Source organism: Melospiza georgiana, chromosome 2 (assembly GCF_028018845.1).
Source record: "Melospiza georgiana isolate bMelGeo1 chromosome 2, bMelGeo1.pri, whole genome shotgun sequence".
NCBI lineage: Eukaryota > Metazoa > Chordata > Aves > Passeriformes > Passerellidae > Melospiza > Melospiza georgiana.
Window position 1 is genome coordinate 42,052,485 of NC_080431.1, and position 19,785 is coordinate 42,072,269.

Genomic DNA, 19,785 nt, shown 5'->3' on the forward strand with positions numbered 1-19,785 from the left:
TAGTGGCAGTGTCACTGCCCCAGGATCACCTCAGCCCCTGATCCAAGGCCAGAATGGGAAATGTCCTTCACACAGGCTTTGGGAGCAGCTCCTCTGGCATGTGTAGATTGTCTGCCCCTTCCTCAGGCCACTGTGCCTGCACCAGCAGCAGCTCAGGGTGGGAGCAGCTGGGTAGGACAGGGACTCAGTCTCAGCTGCTGAATGGTCATGTGTCAGGGGAAAAAGTTACTGATACTTTATGTAAAGCACATATGACTTCTTGTGATTTCACCCTCGGTGTGCAAGGTGTGAGGTGGAAGCTTCTGTTGTTGCTGGTACTTTTTCCACAGGGTCTGACATAGCAAGAACTGGAAATGAGATGGGATACCCAAGGTTTCTAGCTTTTTGTAAAAAACAGGGTGTAATGTGCTGAAGAGGGAGTGTCAGTCTTTGGCTTTCTTAAATTTCCTGGCTATTGTTGATTTATATCAGATCCTTAAAGCTATTTAAAAACAGTGTTTTGTTGGTATTTCCTTAGTAAAATGAGTGAAAGGGATGACATATTTCATGGAAGCTGATGTATGTATTCTTTTCAGAAAGACCCAAAGGGTTTTTTTGGCATCAGCACATCCATTAGGCAATTGTTTTTGAGATGCCTAATACATACCAGGTAGACTTTGTGGCTCCTAGAGGTTTGTCATGCTGTCTTCCTCTAAGCAGATATCTGTAGTATTTTGTGTATGGCCTATATGCAAAGTTCAGTTTATTTAAGCCATATACCAAACCACGCTCCATAAAACTCTCATGTCTCACTTATAAAACACTTGCCTAGGATATGTGCCATGTGTGGAAAAATTCTGTACCAAATTACATTTTACAAGTTTTCATGCATGCTCATTTAGATGATTTATCACCCTCACAAGGCAAGATCTTTCAAAGCTCCAAAAGGAAGCGTATACCATATGATTACTGCCAGTGCTTACTTCTAATTAAACCTGTCCTGAAATAAAACAACAACAAAGAGTGTATGAAAATAAGTACCTTCAGAGTAATTATGCTAATTCTTGTATTTCTTTGCTCTTGCTAGAAACCAGTGACAATTCTAAGAGCAATTCACAAGGACATTCATTTTTATCAGTTCACACTTGGTCTAAACTAATGGTCCTTCCACCTTTTTTTCAAAGTGGTGATAAAAGCAGTGAGATCTGCTGGTGAGAGCTGAGTTCAAAGCTCTGCCTTGCTGGCTGAAGACAGGAGAATCCAGGTAGCAGCCTGGGGCCATGTGGAGTTTCCTTGTCATTCCCAGTGACAGTGACACTCCTCATGCCACACTGATTTGGCCAGGGGTCAGTCAGGAGCTCAGTCCAGCTGCAGGGTTTCAAAAGCAGGGAGGGCAAACCAGAGCAAGGTTGGATGGACAGAAAGTGGACCACAGTAAAGCTTCTTTTGACTGCTGTGTTGGTCACCTGCAAAATGGTCTTTTCCAGAAGAGCAGATTGTCCCTCAGAAGAGCACCAGTTTTCAGCTCAGCTCCTTGCATGTGTACCTTTAAAATGTCCCCATCAAACTCCAAGTGGCATTTACAAGCATGGCAATTGGTTGATGCTGTGCAGTGTCCTTCCTGGCTGCCTGCATGGTTTCCAATTATTATTATAAATTATGGGAGTTTTTCTGATTTGAAGAGCACAGCAACCAGATTTCTAAACCCAGATCATGCCTTTACCACTCACAAGTACCATGACCAAATCACTGAGACTGCATTGTTCTGTGTTTCCTGATTCCAAGCCATTTGTAATGGCAAATCAAGTCAAGTCAAGTCAAGTCAAAAAAAAAAAAAAAAAAAAAGAAAGTTTAAAAATAGGAAGACATTGACAATGTGGGAAAAGTCTCTGTATTTCAAACATCTTTTTTTTTCCTCGCCAATTAATTCTGTTTTAGTTCAGAATGTGCAACTAAATTGCTGGAAATATAACAGCAACTTCTCAGAATCTAAACAAAGTAAAACCCAAGCTATTACAGAATATATTCAGCAGCTACAAAGAAGATGCTTCTTTGACTTGAATGTCCAACAAAAATACACTTTTCTCCCTGAAAGGTAATGGCAAAAGATAGTCAACACAAGCTGAGGAAAAAAAAATCACTTGAATGACAGAGAAATACTGACTTATTCTAAAACTCATGCACACACACACACAGACACACACAAGAGTGGGGAGGTGGGGTGTACCCTTTTTGTAAATGAAGAAGATCTGTCTTTTCCTAAATAGAACAGTATGAATCCCCAACCATATGTCATAGCCTAAATCTCGAATAAAAGTTGCATGGGTTAAATTGATACGTTATTACAAGTTAAATAACCAGAGGGGAGCATTAGTCAAAAGCTTGCTCCCACCAAAGATTTGATATATAGTTTCTAAAGGGGGAAAAAAAGAGGCTGCTGGATTCTGAAACAGGCCCTGGAGACATTTGGATATTATCTAATAGGAAGAGGGTTTATCCTGGAACAGACCTCAGTGCATGAGAGTGACTGAGCAGGATGAAAAAGACTCCAAGAGCCGAAGCACAAGGTAGTATCTATCATTCCACACTTTTCATTTCCCAGCCAGACATATGGCTGAATCTTGTAATTTAAATGCAGATTATCTATCCCAGCAGGAGTGCCTGAACATCCTGGAACCAGTGTCATGTTTCAGTAGGAGTGTCAGTGACTGTTTAGTATTGCATAATTTCAAAATATTTTGTTCTCTGCCAAATTTAAGTATTTTTTATGCTTTTAAAGGATGGATTTTCCTTCTCCAGATGCTTTTTACTCTTTTAAGCAGTAAAGCATTCACTGCTGTTTTTCTGTGCTACCTGAAAGCTAGTTTGTCTCCTATTTACACAGGAGGAATGAATCTCTCCATTTACAGTACCAGGATGGCTGAACGTCAGAGTTTTGCCCTCAGCCTGGGACAGAGCTGCAGTGTACAATGCACAGTGGTGAGCTGGATGCCAAGGGCCTTTTGATGCAGACGTGTCATTTAGTCATGTAAACATGGGTTTCATTGAAAATAAAAGTCAGTAGATATATGGCTATAGGAATATAGGTGTTAGCACATGGAATTTTTGCCAGATTTTTTTTGAGGAGCAGGAATTAATAGCAACACATACACCTTTCAAAATTATACTGGGCCTTGGACAAAATCCACATGTCTAAATCCCAGGGATCCAGCCTGACAACTCCTTAGCACTGTCTAACTTACTAGATGTTCACTCTCCAGAAACATCCTGGTGAGCTGTCAAATCCTTCAAAGGAAAGCTTTGAACCAGCTCAGATGCAGCCCAGTGTCAGGACATGCCTCATGCACTTCACCTAAGATCTCTCATGCTCCAGACTGACCAGACAAGATGCCCAACCTGTTCTGAAATTCCCAGAGGTGCCTTAACCTATTGGGCTCTGAGTTCAGCTTTCAGGGTCTTCAGTGTTTGCCACCTCACCTTAGAACCAGGAAGGTTTTTGAACTATCAGTTTTTTAGGCTGCAGCTCTTAAAAACCTCAAGAATGCTTAAATCACAGTGTTGGAGAAATTTGTAGAGGGAGTAAACTCTGCTGCTCAAGTTAAGAGGTGGTGGAGGAAAGGCTGCATGGGCAGAAGGAGAACAGGGAAGAGAAAGCCTGTCTGCCTCAGCAGCTTTACATTTTAGAGGAGGTATAGATGCTGCAGGTGCTACTGAATGCTGAGGAGCTCATACACAACAGCAGGGGCATCTCCAAAGTCATGGTGATACTATGGCCCAACAGGTAGTTTTTCTCAAGCCACATCTGTGTGGGCAACCAGGGCAGAGGTTCAAACATTAGCATGCTATTAGTCACACAGCTAAATCATTAAGTGGGATCTGGTGCTATTTTGGCACTTGTCACCAGGGGTAAGGCCACATCAAGTCTAGCACTGATGTGAAAAAATTAGTTGTGGCCATGGCAAGGCCATGGAAATCCCAACTGCTAAGATTCATCTCCCAAGGAAAGGAGAAATGCCTTTTAAAGGCTACTTTTCAGACTGGAAGTAGGTAGTAGATTAAAATTACAGGAGAATTGACTGCATGATGATAGAGCAGGATTCATCCTGAGCACTCTAGAGGAAGCCACACTACACAGCCAAACCTAACATGCTCTGTGGCCAGAGGAGATAGATGGAAATATACTCTGACCACACCTTGATGGAATACCACTACCTTGTATGTCCAAACAACCCAACTTTGACTTGTGGGCAATGAAAAAATTCATTTAAATAGAACTGAATCAAATGGGACAAATCCCAGCACAAGAAACATTCAAACTGCAGTAAGTTTATGTGCAGGATGAAAGATACATCCCTCAGGTATCAGTTATTACATTTATTGTCTAAGCTAGTATATGTAGTGCTGTGGAGAGCAGTGGCATATGTAAAAAATTTACATCCCTAAGTATGTAGAAAAGAAATTACAAACTGTGAAGCTCATCAAAACTTATTTCAAAAAGTCATTGCAGTGACTTTGTAAAGGTTCTTTGATTCTTCTTCAATTGCATCCTAGAAGAACAAAATCCTCCCTAAAAGCTTGCATGTAGGGTGATTAGTGAGCTAAACTAGAGACAAAAGTGAGAAAGGACAAGGTAAGCAATTTTTTTTGGCATTACTGTCCTTCCCATTGAATTTCCAAATGCCTCTTTAGCAAAATGTGTTTGATTAGGCATGAAGGACTGTTTCCACATTTTTGATGCTCATTAGGGATTGGTAGAAGAGAGCAGACCAGCATTTGACAGCCTTCTTTTAAAAGCATGCTCTTAAAATCTCCACATTTTGTTGAGAGATTTTGATGGGCTCAGTCTACAAAACCCAGACTTTTAGGTTTGCCTTTGCATGTTTCAGTTTAAAATCCCAACCAAGAAAAGCATCATTTTCTATGCCTTGTAGGCTTTGATCCTTTGAAAATCTTACTTAACGATTTTTGCCTTTTGCTTCTCACCTAAACAGTCTTTAAAAAAAAAACAAAAACAAAAACAAAACCCCCAAACAAATTAATGCCATCAACAACAGTAACAAATGTCCTGCCTGTGAGCACAATTAGTAAGAAAACAGCCTTAGTTGTGTTTAGCCTGCGGACACCAGTGGAGCTCCACAACCATAGATTCTAATTAAGGGATTGACTTTTCAAGAAAGATTAAAATAATGAAATGCATTTAGCTTTGCTAAATGATGACAGGGAGGGAATAGGACAACCCTCAGCAACAAGAAGGAGATTGTAAACAGCAACAATGGACAAGAGTTAAAAGGAAGAGAAAGAACATTTTCGTAGGCACCAAGAATAATAAGGAAAAATGGATGCGTAGATAGAATAAATAAATTCAATGTTGATTGTTGGTATTCTTATTATATTTCATCTTTTGAACGAACACTGAGCTGTTTATTGTCAAGGATGGATTTATTCATGACCAAGGGAAATGGAAGGGTGCTGACTACCTTGTTACCACTATCAAACGTAGCATCCAGTTTTCTGTGACCTAGGAGAGGCTGTACCACTATATTTCCATGCATCATGGAAAGGCTTGCATCAGCTCTGGTTTCTATGCAGCCTCTGTACAAATTTTCACCAGAAATAACATGCACAGAATTGCAAACCCACTTCATCCTTCAAAGGAGCAGCGGTGAAGCCACCACCTCGCCGCTGCAGCGAGAGGGGAGGAGTGGTCAGGAAGGCAGTGTGGTGTGCCCATGGTTTGGACACTGCATCCAGGGGCAGAAAGTGCTCCATTTCTACCAGGAGCTTGAGCAGATCCTTGGCTCCACCACTGTAATTGCTTTGTTAGGTATCTAACCAGCTTGGTGGAGAGACAGAAATAATACTGAAATCTTCATAGTCTGCTATTGCTGTTCAACCCTGCTGCAGCGATTTCTCCTACTTACTTCTGAGAAAGAAACATTTTGGGATGAGAATAGCTCCAAAGCCTTTGTGAACACAAGGATTCTAACATGTATTTCAGAAGCCAAACTCAACACTGATAAGTAGTTCTAGGTTATCAAGATCCAAGCTCAAGCAGATGTCTAGTTGCAATAAATGATAATGCTAATGACTCGTTAAAAACACTGTAGTATAACCCATCATGGGGTTTGGGTCTTGATAGTAGAAATGTATGCTATTATTGCTGAGAGAAGAAGTGTCTTCAAATTAAACTGTACTGTGTCCATCAAAGCTCTTGGAGAAAAACAACCACTACCACTGAAGTCATAGTATCTAGAGATGGATATGGAGCCAATACAGAGATCTTGACTGTTGAAATTTGGAGATGAATCCAGCAGGGCTCAGAGACTGCTTTCTTTTCTTTGTCACCTGGAAGCAGCTTCTGATAGCCCCCAGAATGTTTCTTCTCAAAATGGAAAAATAATCACCTTTGTCCCTGCCTTCTAACATTAAATGCCCTGCTTTTCCTCCCGCATGTGGGCTCACCAAATTAACACTTTCTATCCATTCCTTGTAGACAGAGCTGGGAACATAGTATTGCTAATGTGAGGTTTGTATCAACATCTATTATTTCTAATGTGATGTTTGCATCAAATTTTGCAAGAAAAAAGACAACTGGGAATTATTTTTGTTCCACTGCATAGAATGCATGCAAGTGTAGCATTACAGTGCTCACCATGCAATTGTGATAGCATGTGATGGCAATATTTCCAAACTGTATATTCCACAATGAAAGGTCAGCAAGTAACCACTCAGACAGACACAGTGTCAGACTTCCTTTCTACCTGACATGCAATCTTCCCAGAAAATGAAGATGGAAATTCCTGAGTACATTTGTAAAATGTAGAAGGAGGTATGCATACAAAACCAATTAAGGAAAGAATTGCTTTTTGCTGCTTTTTTCCTAGTGCACTCTTTTTGAAATTAACCTCCATATACTAATTAACCTCTGTGTGACTTTATGTAAATTAGATGGCATTAGATGGCATTCTTTGCCGCATTGCTATGGTAGTGTAAGTGATATAAAGCAATATAAAGTACTTTAAAGGTAGCCAACAAAGTTTCTTTACAATGTGTTACACTGTAAGATGCTGGAATGATCAGGCCCTTTTGGAATGAGAGATAGGCAAGAAGGACAGATTGATGAGGAAGAGAAAAGGTGAAAAGTGATGTGAAAGATCCTGGGAAGTTCACACATTCATGGGCCACATCAACAACTTGATAAACATACTGAGGACCCCTAACTTAATGTAGATGTTAAAATCAATATAATCTCAGGACCTAGGCTCATACACTGGAAATTGATATTGAAGGTGTTAACTGGAGTTCTAGAACCCGTGGTGATTTTGGAGAAGTAATTTCAGTAGGTAAGTGTCACTTAGGAAGCCAGGTGAGTGGTATGATGCATGATTAGATTTCTTGTGTGTCTGAGACATCAGGGAACAAAGAATCTTGCAAGGAAATTTAACTCAGGAAACAGTGCGCAGATTTATTAATATTCTTGCTATACCTGAAAGATTTCACACCAGACTTCGACTAGGTGATCTGGTCCACCCAAAGCACTTGGGAGAGCAAAGACATGAGGAGCAACCAAATCAATGTCAGAAGTGCTGGAGTCCATGTGGAAGCCAAGTGTGACTCATGATGTCCACTGAAATGTTTGATATGACAAAGGCATCTGCTGAATCTGTTGTTATTATTATTATTATTATTAACTCATGTATTAAAGCATTAGACACTAAAATGTGCTTGTTACATGTTGTATTACATGCCATATATGGCCAGGGTACTGATGTATTATTGATATTTTAAAAAGAGCTAATTCAGCTCCTTAGGAAGATGGCTGAGGTGCTCAGCTTGAAGTAGAACTACACCATGACTCCCAACCACCAAAAACTACTGCATTGCAACCCATGTGTAGGCTCCTTACATGCTGTGATGGGAAATTTTACTATTCAACTTCTTTCAGTCATTCTTCTGGATTAGTTTAAGACACACCCTGCTCAGTACTCTGGCTGTGGCACCTGATTCTCCCCATGACACATCCAGAATAGGTATTTCCCACCATGCAGTATGAATTAGAGCTGGGAGACTACAAGTGATGTGCAGTGAAAGTCACTATTGTCATGTTGTTGGTGGATGTAAAGCCACGTGTCTGGAAGTTTAGCACAGTAGCAGCTACCCTGTAGGTGCACAAATTTTGCTGGATTTATGCTTTTGTCTGTGAAATGCTTGGAACAATGCCAAACAGCTACCTGGTTCACTGTCTGCACCAAACAGTGGATAGTCAGACTGAGAGATTTATTTCAGGGTAGTCTATGGGAGAAAAGGGAAAATTTCAGATAAATATTATGGGGAAATGATATAATGAATTTTATTATAATGGCATTAGACAACTTTTCATGCTGCTATTACCTGGGGAGTGAGTTTTTGGTATGATGGAGAAGAAGGCATGGTGATAGCCCTGATGATGAGGTGTTCTCTTCTTAGGACATCCTGATCATCAAAGTCTCCCCAGTTCTCTACTGGGAAAGCAACCTGCCTAACACCTCCCCTCCACCCACCCTTTTCCTAATTCACTTGTTCCTGGGTGATACAGGAGGTATGTCAAATTCTGAGACATCAAGGAAATTTCTGAGATGCTGTTTCCCTTTGCTCCCCCCATCTTGCCAAGAGGAGGCATTCACTTAGCAGGACCCTTGGCACAGCAGCACCAAGGCTGCCAGCAGGACACTGTCCACAAGAGCCAGTCACTCCACAGAGCACATTCAAACCCCCACCCACAGCAGCCAGCAGTTATTTGTGTCTCATTTGGAAAGCCAGGTTCCCTCCTGGCTCCAGCATGTAAAAGAGGACTGGATGGTTTCTGAGGCTGAGGAATGGTGAAGCCTTGCAAACAGTTTTCCAGGTTCAGCGTAACTTTGCTGCAAGAGACACAGCAAAGACAAAATAGCATAGGAGAGGCACTCATAATAATGCTTTAGAAATGAAAAGAAAGCTTCTTCAGAGCAAAAACATACAGGCTAAGGAAAAGGACAGAGCCGTCTTTTCTGTCTACCCCACGGCTGGCCTCATGCTCGGGTGTGTTTCCATGGAGGCTGTTGCTGTCACTACACTGCTCACGCTGGAGTGTCACATTGGATGGGGGCCAGCTCAACAAGAAAAATAAAGTGAGTTTTGAAGAGGTAATGTGGTAAATGTTCTTCTCAGTCTGGCTACCAATATGTGCTGTCTAGCCTGAGGCACGCAGCACATATGGGTAAAGCCACTGAAGTTTGGTACTTTTAACTTCTTGAGTCACTTTTTACTAAACCAAAGGAGATGTATTAGGCTAATTGTGGAGATTAAAAAACAAAAAAGGTAAGGAAAGGCAAAGCCAAGCGATCTGATCCCAACAGACTTCCACTGCCCCTTTCTCAATTCTTATTCTGGGGTTTACAGGCTTTTCTGCATACTGGGTGATTTTCCCTGCTGCTTAGGCACCAGCAGAGCAAGCAGATGTTCACAGCAGCAGACAGCCAGGATAGCAAAGCGCCCTGGCCATGCTGATAGGGCCCAGGCAGGTGACAGTGTCAAGGGCAGCAGCAGATGCTGGCACTCAGGCCACCTGCCTGGGGCAGCTGTAAGGATAGTACTGCCCTCTCACTATTCCAGCAGCTGCTGGAGGAGGGAGCCTGGCTCCAGCTCCTCCTTCTGTCAGGGAAATTCAATTTTACCTCCACTGCTGAGGTTCAAATGAGTTCTGGTGCTAAGTGCTCCGCAGAGAATTTGGCCAGCCCATTTGGGGAGGCTGTGGAAGACAGGGTAATGCTTGTAGCAAAGCAAAACATAGGTGATGTCTGCTCCTCAGAAATCTGCTGCTCTCTCACTTGCGGTCTGTCAAGGCACTTCAGCAGTCATTTTGCCGTGTGCCCCTGGGCTTCTGAGAGAGCATCACAACCTCCTCCTCTTTTTCCCATCTGTCAGCTCAGTAGTGACAACAGGGCAGACTGGAGTTTCTTTCAGCTCATTCGATTTCTATGGTTGGCATTTGCCAAATGCTCAACCATTTGTAAAAATCATGTCATCAGTTGTCATTAGAAAGGGAATTGATAACTGGTACTTACTGAGCTTTGCAGTCAGTCAAACAAATTCATTCTCTTAGTTCAAAAAAACAAAAATCACACAAACAAGCCCAGATGTTAAGTAAGCAATTGCTACAGCACAATGCTTAGATTTTTTCAACTGTTATATTGATACCCAGTGGTACAACTATGGCAAATAATCTGTGAAATTCAGCATGAAAAAAAAACCCTATAACTCATTAAAAAAAAAAAAAACACATTTACTCAATTTATTCATCTGTAAGGCAATACATACAACTGAGTTCAGATAAAGCCTCTTAACACTTGTGAGTCATCAACATTCCTTATCAAGAAAGTATACTATCCAGAAATCACCATGATCATGGATACGTCCATGATGCTCAGGTGCAAACCCAGGCATTTCAAGCCAACCTAATTACATAACACAAGAGTTTAAAAGAACTCTTTTTCATTTTCAGCCACAGAAACATAAAATATGCTGAGTTGAAAGAGACCCATCAGAATCAGCAAGTCCAACTCCTGGCCCTGCACAGGACACCCCAAGAGTCACACCATGTCCCTGAGAGTGTTGTCCAAACATTTCTTGAACTCAGACAGCCTTGGTGCTGTGATCACTTCCCCGGGGAGCCTGTTCCAGTGCTCAAGTGCTCCCTGAGAGACAAACCTTTTTCCTGATACTCAGCTAATGTCATTTCCTTGAGTCCTGTCACCAGTCACAAGAGTGGTACCTGTCTCTCTGCTTCCCCTCACAAGGAAGTCGCAGACTGCAATGAGGTCTCCCCTAGCCTCCTCTTCACCTGGCTGAACAGACCAAAGCCTCTGCCACTCCTCATATGGCTCCCCCTCCAGACCTATCCTTGTCTCCCTCCTTTGGATACTCCTAATAGCTTCATGTCTTAAATTGTGGTGCCCAAAACTGCCCCCAGCACTCGAGTTGAGGCCACCCCAGTGCAGAGCAGCGCAGGACAATCCTCTCCCTTGCCTGGCTGGTGATGCTGTGCCTGATGCTCCCCAGGACAGGCTTGGCCCTCCTGGCTGCCAGGGCACTGCTGACTCACATTCAACCTGCAGGTCCCTTTCCCCAGAGTTCTGCCCCATTTCTAATCTGATTCTTAATGTCTTCCATTCTTGATGCTGGGTAAAAGCTTCCTAAATCCAAGAGCTTCTGGTACTGGAAAAGCCAAGCTGAATGGCCTTGAAATCAAAAGTTATCAACATGAATGCTTTAGTAACACCAGAAAGCATCTGTAAGATGGGGAGGAGGAATGCTGTATGAATAAAGAGAAAACATCTAAGTGCTTATATATTGGGAGTATGTATTGGGAGATTTATTCTGTTGTAATTTATTTAACACCTCCATGGAGAACAAAGAACTTCACTAAATTAAAAACAACTGGGATAAAAACCACAAGTTCTTGAAAATATTTGTTATACCTAAAATTTGTCAGGAAAAGCATGAAAGATTTTTATGATAATACCTGCAAAGAAGATATCCCAGATACTTTTGGCTGCCTACTAGATGCAAAATCCATGTCCAGCTGAACACTTTCCTTTGCTAACCTGACTGCAGAATGCTCCTTATTCCTGTGCACGACCCCCAGCTGTTTTTGAAACATTTCTTTTGGCTTTGAATCTTCTCCTCCAGGTCTTTAACATACAGAAATTCTTTTGGAGCCTATGGAATCATGGGAGCCTTTAGAGATCATGGAATTGAACACAGACCTTAAAATAATGTAAGAAATTTTATTAGGATGGTATTTAGGTTCATAAATTCAGCTATAGAATTTTGAAATGAAAATCTAGAGCAATCCATTCCATTCATGGGCATTGCACTGATATGGTGTTCTGAGCCAGGAAGTGCTCATCTCCATTTTTTAGTTTGTTTTTTTTTTTTTTTTTTCAAAAATGTTAACCAAACATTAAAGAGATGCACATATCAAACCTTCCCCAGAATGTGTCCTTTGATGAGTTCCTACTCGCTATTAAATTTTGCCAGTCTCGGATTATACTATATAAGGAACTGTTCCTCCTGTTCTTCTGGATTTTGAATAAGATCATAAGCCTTTAAGGGCTCTTTCTAAAAGAAGGCAAGTATAAAAAAAAAAAAAAAAAAAAAAAAGCATGATCTCAGTTCAAGGTTATAAAAAGGGCACAGAGCTTTTAGATCAAGGGAGTGAAGCATTAATACTTTGTGGCCCCACTTTCCTAGAATATGTGTCTTGGCAACATTGCTAGTCTAAATCTGGAAAATTGAATATTTTGATCTCTGTCCCTGGAGAAAAACACACACCTATTAATTATATCAGATTTTAATTTTTCTCTCTTGTGCAGTGTAACTGAATTACTTTCTGATATATACTTTATTGTATCCAAAAGGCTTCCTTGTTTACACCACACTACCATTTATGCAATGAGCTAGGTTGTGTATTTTTAGGGGAGGGGTTAATGTCAGTGGTCTGAAGGAAAGATTTCCTGAGCACCTGTTTAAGAACAAACAATTTGTTTATATGGCATAGAGAAAAAAGACACGGTGTCCAAAATCTCCAGCATTCATACCCAAGGAATAGTACTGCTGATCTTTGAGCGAGGCACGTGAAATACAGCGCTGATACTTGATAGTTGTGCTCCCACATTTTAGACTGACTGCTCTGGTTAATGGCCACCTAGAAGTAGACTACAAAGCTCAGCATTCAATGGCAGAGTGCCATGCATGTTGAAACACTCCCTAAGTAGATTCAAAGAAACAGAAGTCGATGTCCTGGCCCAAAAGAGTCTGTACTCTCATGCTTGATGGCAGCTGTCAGATAAAGGGGCAAGGTCCCCTTGTAAAGCTCATGTTGAGCTTAACACCAGTTTGAATGGAGAAAGAGTGGAAGAAGCACTTGGCAGATGATTTCAGGCTGGATTGCAAGGCAGCAACCATACCTGAAAGGTTGTATCTGCTGGTGTGGTCAATTCCTTGGCAAAAAAACCACGTTTATTTGCCTGTATCCAAAAGGGAAGGCTTGTGAAAGGAATTAGTAATACAATCCCTCAGCTGTAGGTATTTGAATTGATTATCTGTCAACCCAAAGGTTTCTCTAAGTTCAGCAAATGAACACAATCTGTCTTCTAAAATGCATCATGTAATTTGTTAAAGCTTTTGTCTAACCATGCATCCCAAATAAAAACGCATTTAGGTTTTGGTTTGGGTAGTAAGGTTGATTTTTTTTGTGTGTTGTTTATTTGAATTAGAAAATTGAATACAATCGGAAATGTAATAAACAATAGGTAGCTTAAGTGATTTTTTTATAACTGGTGTTAATTTAAATTACAAAAATCTCTCAATATTCAGCACATTACTGATGTATTTCAGAAGTATTTTTATGTGTTTCAGGCAGACATTGTTAAAATATGCTATTGATTTTCTCTTTTCTTTTGTTCTGAGGTTCCAGTGTGCTCTCTGCTGGTGGTGTCATTCTCCATTTTGAGAAATGATTGGTTATTAATAAAAAAATAACCTTTATGCATGCCTAAAGTTTGAAGTTGCTAAATTGCTAAGTTGCATTGAACAGTATTATTTGTTTGCACATGGATTAGGATCTAAGACAAAATTATAAAACAAAGAAGACAATGAAGAGAATTTTGTATCAGTGGAGAACAAAAATAGGAGAGATGAGAGGTTGAGGAACATTAAGGGAAGATTTTGTAGTACTTTGTTTTTGGTAAGTTTTAGGAAACTCCATTGGGGAAGAACAGCTACAGGAAGACTGGAAAGATCCACCTGATACTGTAAGCAGTGGGGACTCAATGAAAGTGATTCAGTAGTACGGCTCCGTGGGTAATGGGGCAGAATTGGAGAAGAACTGTAGAAAAAAACCTAAAATCACACATAAACACACTTGTTGAGCTTTATAAAAAACAAGCAACCAAAAATGGTCTGTGGCTTATTTGCTCTCCTGGTTTCAAAAGTACAAATTTCTAATTTTAGAATAATATATGGCAGTACACTGTTAAGGTTCCCGTTTCAAAATTTAGGGCTGTGTTTCTTAAAAAATGCTGAAAAGTCCTGTTGATTCAGAGGAAATAGAATTAAAGTTGCTTGTTTCAGGGGAAAAAGAAAGAATAAAAAGAACTTTCTAAATCTTGAGAAATACTAAATGCTTTCAAAGTATTTCTGTGTTAAAATGTAAGCCAGAATGTTTTCAAACAGACTATGTACTCTCAGTTTTGTTAAGCTAGAGGAGACTGGAAACAGAGGGGTCAGGTGTATGGAGTGAGCCAAGATGGTGATTTAGTAGGACAGGTTTTCCATAAAAGCATGTGATTGAGAACTACATTTTTCTATAAATCTGTGTTATATATCAAATACTAATGGGTAATATCCCTACTTCTGTATCAATCTATTGATATATAATCATGTAATACATTCCTCTTGCAAACGTAGCCACATATTTTTTTGCTTTAGATACTGCCCTGCAAATTCATGTATATGGGTAATAGTTTTTAGTAGCAGGTAATAGACCATGTAAACAGCCAACATAGCACATCATGAAACTCACAAAGAACAAATTTTATCACCCAATGTCAGTCAGCCAACCCCTCTTCTAGATTATTTCTTTAGATATTTTATATAAATGAATAAAATATTTCTAAGTATGACAAAATAAATATTGATGTTTTAAAATATTTTATCTGAAATTCAATGGAAATGAGCTTTGTCTTTTTCTCAGGGCACAGCAATGTGTGTAATGTGATGTTTCTCTGTTACGCACCTTATCACACTGTCTACATGCAATCTTCTTCTTGCTATCACTATTCATTTTTCATGTGCCAAGTATTCATTAATCCTTTAACCTCGGTAGGTAGAAACCAGTTTTTTCCTACAGAACACTCAGTGCTCCCTGTTCCAAGTGGTTAAGAAGGATGAATGTTGTAATACTCACATTTTTTATTGATAAATCTGAATATAAGCTTTGCATCTGTCCAGGGAATGTTTCCAGCTGTCTTCCATAGTAGCCCGCTTCCTAGGGGATTGCATATTTTATCTTTTAAAACAAGTGTTACAACGTTAACTTTTGACTTGGGTGAAATCTAATGAATCACACATGTAACTTACCAGGAGTGGCTGGAGCTGGTTCTGATCTAAACTCCCAGCATAAGGAAATATCTTGCTTGGGTCATTAGACTGTATTTTAACTCTATGCTCACTTTTTTCCAAAGGAAATTATTAGACCAGAGGCAACATTACAATAGCAAATTATGCCTATCCCTCTTTATATCTTGTGGAGACATATATTTCTCTTTATAACCACTTTAACATTTCTTATTTATTATTCTGCCTTTTTTTTCCCCCTTGTGGAAATAGAGGTAAGATATAGAGACAAATAGTGAAGAGTTATATTATCCAAAACATTTATGCCAAGAGAAGGCAGAGGATGATTACAGGGAAAGAGATGAGTAGACATATTTCTGGCAGCTGGCATGAAATCCTCTTTGGGAACAAACACTGGTTCTGGTTCTTCTGGCTTCCTCAGTAAATATTGTGATGAGCAGCAAATATTAGTTTGTATTTACTGAAAGTAATAGCATTTTAGCAGCAATTATTTACCTGCGCTCCGCCTGGCTTTCTGTGTAAATACACAAGCTGTACGGGCATTTACAAACACCTTCACATGACGGGCCAACCTCTAGACACGAGATCTATCCCTCTGTTTGCTTTTTATTTACCCAATAATTGTTATACTGGGACTCTCAGGAACTGTTGAGCTGACTGTGAATTTGAGAGAATAAGGGGTGCGACTCATAAAGAACTTACTATTTGTACTTGCTCTGACCATGGCTTCTGCCGGGGGCCAGCACAGCACCCTGATTATTCAAAAGGCTATTAAGCTTCCTTAAATTGAATGGCCCCCGACCATGGCCAGAAACCATCTAAGCAGGCAGTGCTGGTCAAAGCTCACCTGTGCTCTGGCCACACCGTGTTTACTTTATGCAACACCAACCACAGGGGAGGCGGCAGAAAACAGCCACATCAGCTTTACATTAACAAAAGGCTCTCCGAGGCAAGAGAATCCCCAGGTAACCTGTCACAGGCCAGCTCAATAGCTTCAATACTGCCCAGGCATGGACCAGGATCTTTCCACCAAAATACTTCACAGTGTAAACACGTGTAAGAATGCTTGCGAAAAGAAACACTTTTGCTTTTAAAGGTTTAACTGACTCCTAGGGTTTATATTTCTGTTTCCTAAGGTTCTGAAAGTTCTTCTTTTAAAACATGAATGTAACAAAGACTTGGTGTTTTAAACAAACTTTAAGATTATAGAATCTGTTCCTCTGTATGTTGTTATTAAAACCTTTACAACCCAGTATCCGCAGCCCTTACGTGAGAAAAATCTTCCCCATAAAGGAAGTTCTCAGTTTGCAGGGGCGCGACTCGGGCTTACGAGCGCTGACCAAAAAAAAAAAAACCACAACCCCACGCCTCGCATACTTCTCACGAGCTGCAGTCTGGCTGTGCGAAGAAAACAAAATAAAAGAGAAGGGAAAGGCTTGCAGCGCTGAGCCCCAGGTAACGGCGGGGGCCGGGCCCGGCCAGACCCCCGGGCGGCGCGGCCCTGGGGAGTGCCCCTCGCCCGGTGTATCCCTTCCCCCGGGCCGCCCCTCAGTGCCGCGACCGCGGGTCCCCCGGGCTCCTTCAGCGCTGCTGCCGCTGCCGCCGCCGCCCCGCGCCGACCCCCGGAGCTCCCCTCTGCTCCCCTCTGCCTTGCACCCCCGGGGCTCCCGCAGGCGTCCCCAGAGCCGCGCCTCCCTCACTGTCCCCTGGGCGCTCCCAGAGCCCCGAGTTCCCCCTGGGCTCCCCCATAGCCCCGCACCCCGCTGAGCTTCCCCCGGCCCCTCTTTACCCCGCCCCGCCCTCGGCGCCCCCTCGCCCCGGGCCTCCCCTCGGCGCCCCCGCTGCCGGCCGCGCCCGGCCCCTCCCCGCGGCGCCCCGCTGCCCTGCCCCTCCCCGCGGCCGGCCCGGGGCCGGGGCCGGGGCCGGGGCCGGGGCCGGGGCCGGGAGGGGGAGGCGCGGCCGGGCGTTCCCGTCCCCACCCCCCGGGGCGGGGCGGGCGGCGCACCGGGGCGGCCGCGGGGCGGGGGCGCGGCCCCTCCCTCCCTCCCCTCCCTCCGCCCGGCTGCCGGTGGGGGCGGGGACGCGCCGCATGCCAGCGACGCCACCGGCGCCCGCCGTGGCCGGAGCAGGGGCCGGTAGCTTGGGAGGGGGACACCGGTCCGGAGCCTTTGTCTGAGCGGCCGGCGGGGTGTCGCGGCGGCCCCAGGCGAGGCGCGGCCAGGCGGCGCCGGGAGCCTCCACCCCCGGCCCACCCTGCCCGGGCTCATCATGTGACGCGGGTAAGTCGGCGGCGAGCGAGCGCCGCGGCTCCCCGGGCTGCCCCCATTCATTTCCCGGGGACGGCCGCCGGCTGCCTCCGCCGGTGCGGGGTGCGAGTGCGCGGGGCACTGCCCGGGGAGCGCGGGGCGGGCGGACAGACAGACAGACACAGAGCGGGGACCCTGTGTCAGGGAAGGAAACAGTTTCTTCTCCTGTTCTGCCGCTTCTGCTCAGGTCTGTGCCGATTCCCTTTCTTAGCAGGATAAACGGCTAACGTGTGTGGGTTTTGCTGCCGCTGTCCCAGCCAGCCTCTATTTAAAAAAACAAACAAACAAAATACCGCTCCTATGCTGAAGTTAAATAATTTTGAAGAGCGGGAGGGGGGGCAGGGCGGCCCCCCCGCTTCCCCCGGCGCCGCCGGGGCGAGCCGGGGGTTAACGGCGGTGCCCTGCCTCCCCCGCTCCCTCCCCCGCTCCATCCATCCCCTCCTCCCGCCTGCTCCATCCCTGCCCGTGCCCCGGCGGCAGCGATACCGGCGTAGGGTGCTAGGCGCCGGCCCGAACTTTTCCCTCAACTTTCCCGCTGAGGCTCTAGGAGGGGGAAAAAAGGGGTGGGGGTGGCGGTGAAAAAAGCGAGGGGGGGAAATGAAAAGCGATAAGCGGGGAGTGATGAGCAGCGAGCTGGGAGCGCCCAGCCCTTTGTGCTGCCGTCCCCGGGGGGGTGTGGGTGGGGGCGGGCGGCCCCCGTGCGCATTCGGGGCTGGGCAATTAATACATAAAAACAAATATCGAAAAAGTATAAAGTGTAGCGCTCTGTGGAGGGGAAAATCGGAGCGTAACGCTGAATGGGGAGAAAAATGGGACTGTAACACGCTATGGGGGGAAAAATAAAAAAGCAAGAGTGTCGTGCTGTACTACCTTCTACAGAAATAATGGTCTTCTGTGGAACAAATGGTCGCTCCTGCAGAAGTCGGGAGCTTGGGGAGCAAGCCGCTGGTATTTGCATTTAGCGCTGAGCCCAGAGCCGCTGCGGGAGATGGGTTACCTAGCCCATGGATGGCATCAGCGTCACCCTGTGAAGCCCTCCCAAAGCTTTCCGCTGCTGGGATGAAATTTCCTCTGGGATGAGATGTGGCTCCTCTCCGCCTCCCCCAACATCCAACCACCAGCGGTGGTGCAGGATTTTGGGGGAGGCGGACAGGAGCGACCAGACGGCTTATTTTATATTCTCCTCCCCGCGGTTTGCAGGGATGCGATGCTCCGGTCCAGACAGCGGGTTTTTTGGGCTTTTTTTTTCGGATCTTGGCGTGGCATTCAGTCCCGCAGACGGGCTTGCTTGGGAAATAAGATATTTTGTGCGCTTAGGGAGGAGGTAGGCGCCGTTTCGGTAGGAAGCACTGAAGAGAAGTTCACTTGATCGGGGTCTGGATAGAGCTTATAAAATCCTGCTAGCTCTTGGCACCTCCCTTCCCCTAAGTAAGACAGTAAACTAGTTTATTTTTTAAATTACCCATCGTGAAGTAAACGGTACTCTCCTTCTTCCCTCCACCACCTTTTTGGTTTTTCTTTTTTTTTTTTTGCTTTTCACTTTTCGTCTCGCCACGGCAGGTAGATTATTCGCGGCAACTTTGCGAGGCTGCTTTATATAGCGCTGGCATATGGGCTCCATTTTCTGCTCTCTGGTTGGTCTACAACTCTGAAATGCACAGGAACAGCAAAGTGGTCGCAGCGTGGGATTAGTAGCTGTGCTGAATAGGTCACAGATGGGGCGATAGGAGCATTTTATTAGTGACGTAAGGCTGCATAAACCGAGGCTGCCTTTTTTTTTTTTTTTTTTAATTTCGTGCTGGGAGAGGGGGAGTGTCTTGAATATCTTTCTAATGGGACGTAATCAAGTTGAAACCGCTCTCCGCAAGCTGGCATGTCACCTATCGTCACAAACCAACCGCGCATAGCGAAGGGAAACATTGCGGATTTTTTTTTTTTTTCGCTGCCTTTTTATTTTTTTCCCCGTGCCGTGCTGCCGGAGGCTCTGGCAGCCGCTGCTAGGCTGCTGCTGCTGCTGGCAGGTGCCCGGGCTGGAGGCTGGTGGATGACATCACCCCTCCATGGTGGTGACACCCATGCGCGCCCCTCCCCGGGCCAGCAACACTGCTGGCATTCGCCTCTTCTCAATTATTTTTCTTTCCTCCTTTTAGTATTTTTTCCCACCTTTTGTTTTTTTTTTCTTAACTGTGCGTGGAACTCGGAGGAGGGCAGCAGGCTGAGGAGCACCTTTTTTATGGGGGGAGAAGCATCTTTGTCAAAAAGCTTATGTCGTAGGTCGTTTGATGAGTGAGTGCGCCTATTCTGGATGGGCTGGGAAGGAGTTTAGGATATGGGAGATACTGTT

The 19,785-nt window shown here is 44.0% G+C and overlaps 1 protein-coding gene across 3 annotated transcripts in view; it reads left to right on the forward strand.

Moving 5' to 3' along the window:
* The first annotated feature begins 17,327 nt into the window (after positions 1-17,327).
* The window catches only part of KLF12 (KLF transcription factor 12), a 235,123-nt gene continuing 232,665 nt past the window's right edge, over positions 17,328-19,785 (forward strand). For 2 of the 3 annotated variants that reach the window (XM_058018441.1, XM_058018443.1), the window contains exon 1: positions 17,328-17,414. The gene's annotated coding sequence lies outside the window, so the exon portion shown is untranslated. Of the gene's footprint in view, positions 17,415-17,546; positions 17,629-19,785 lie in introns of those variants that run through there. The other variant, XM_058018442.1, reaches the window with a different exon arrangement.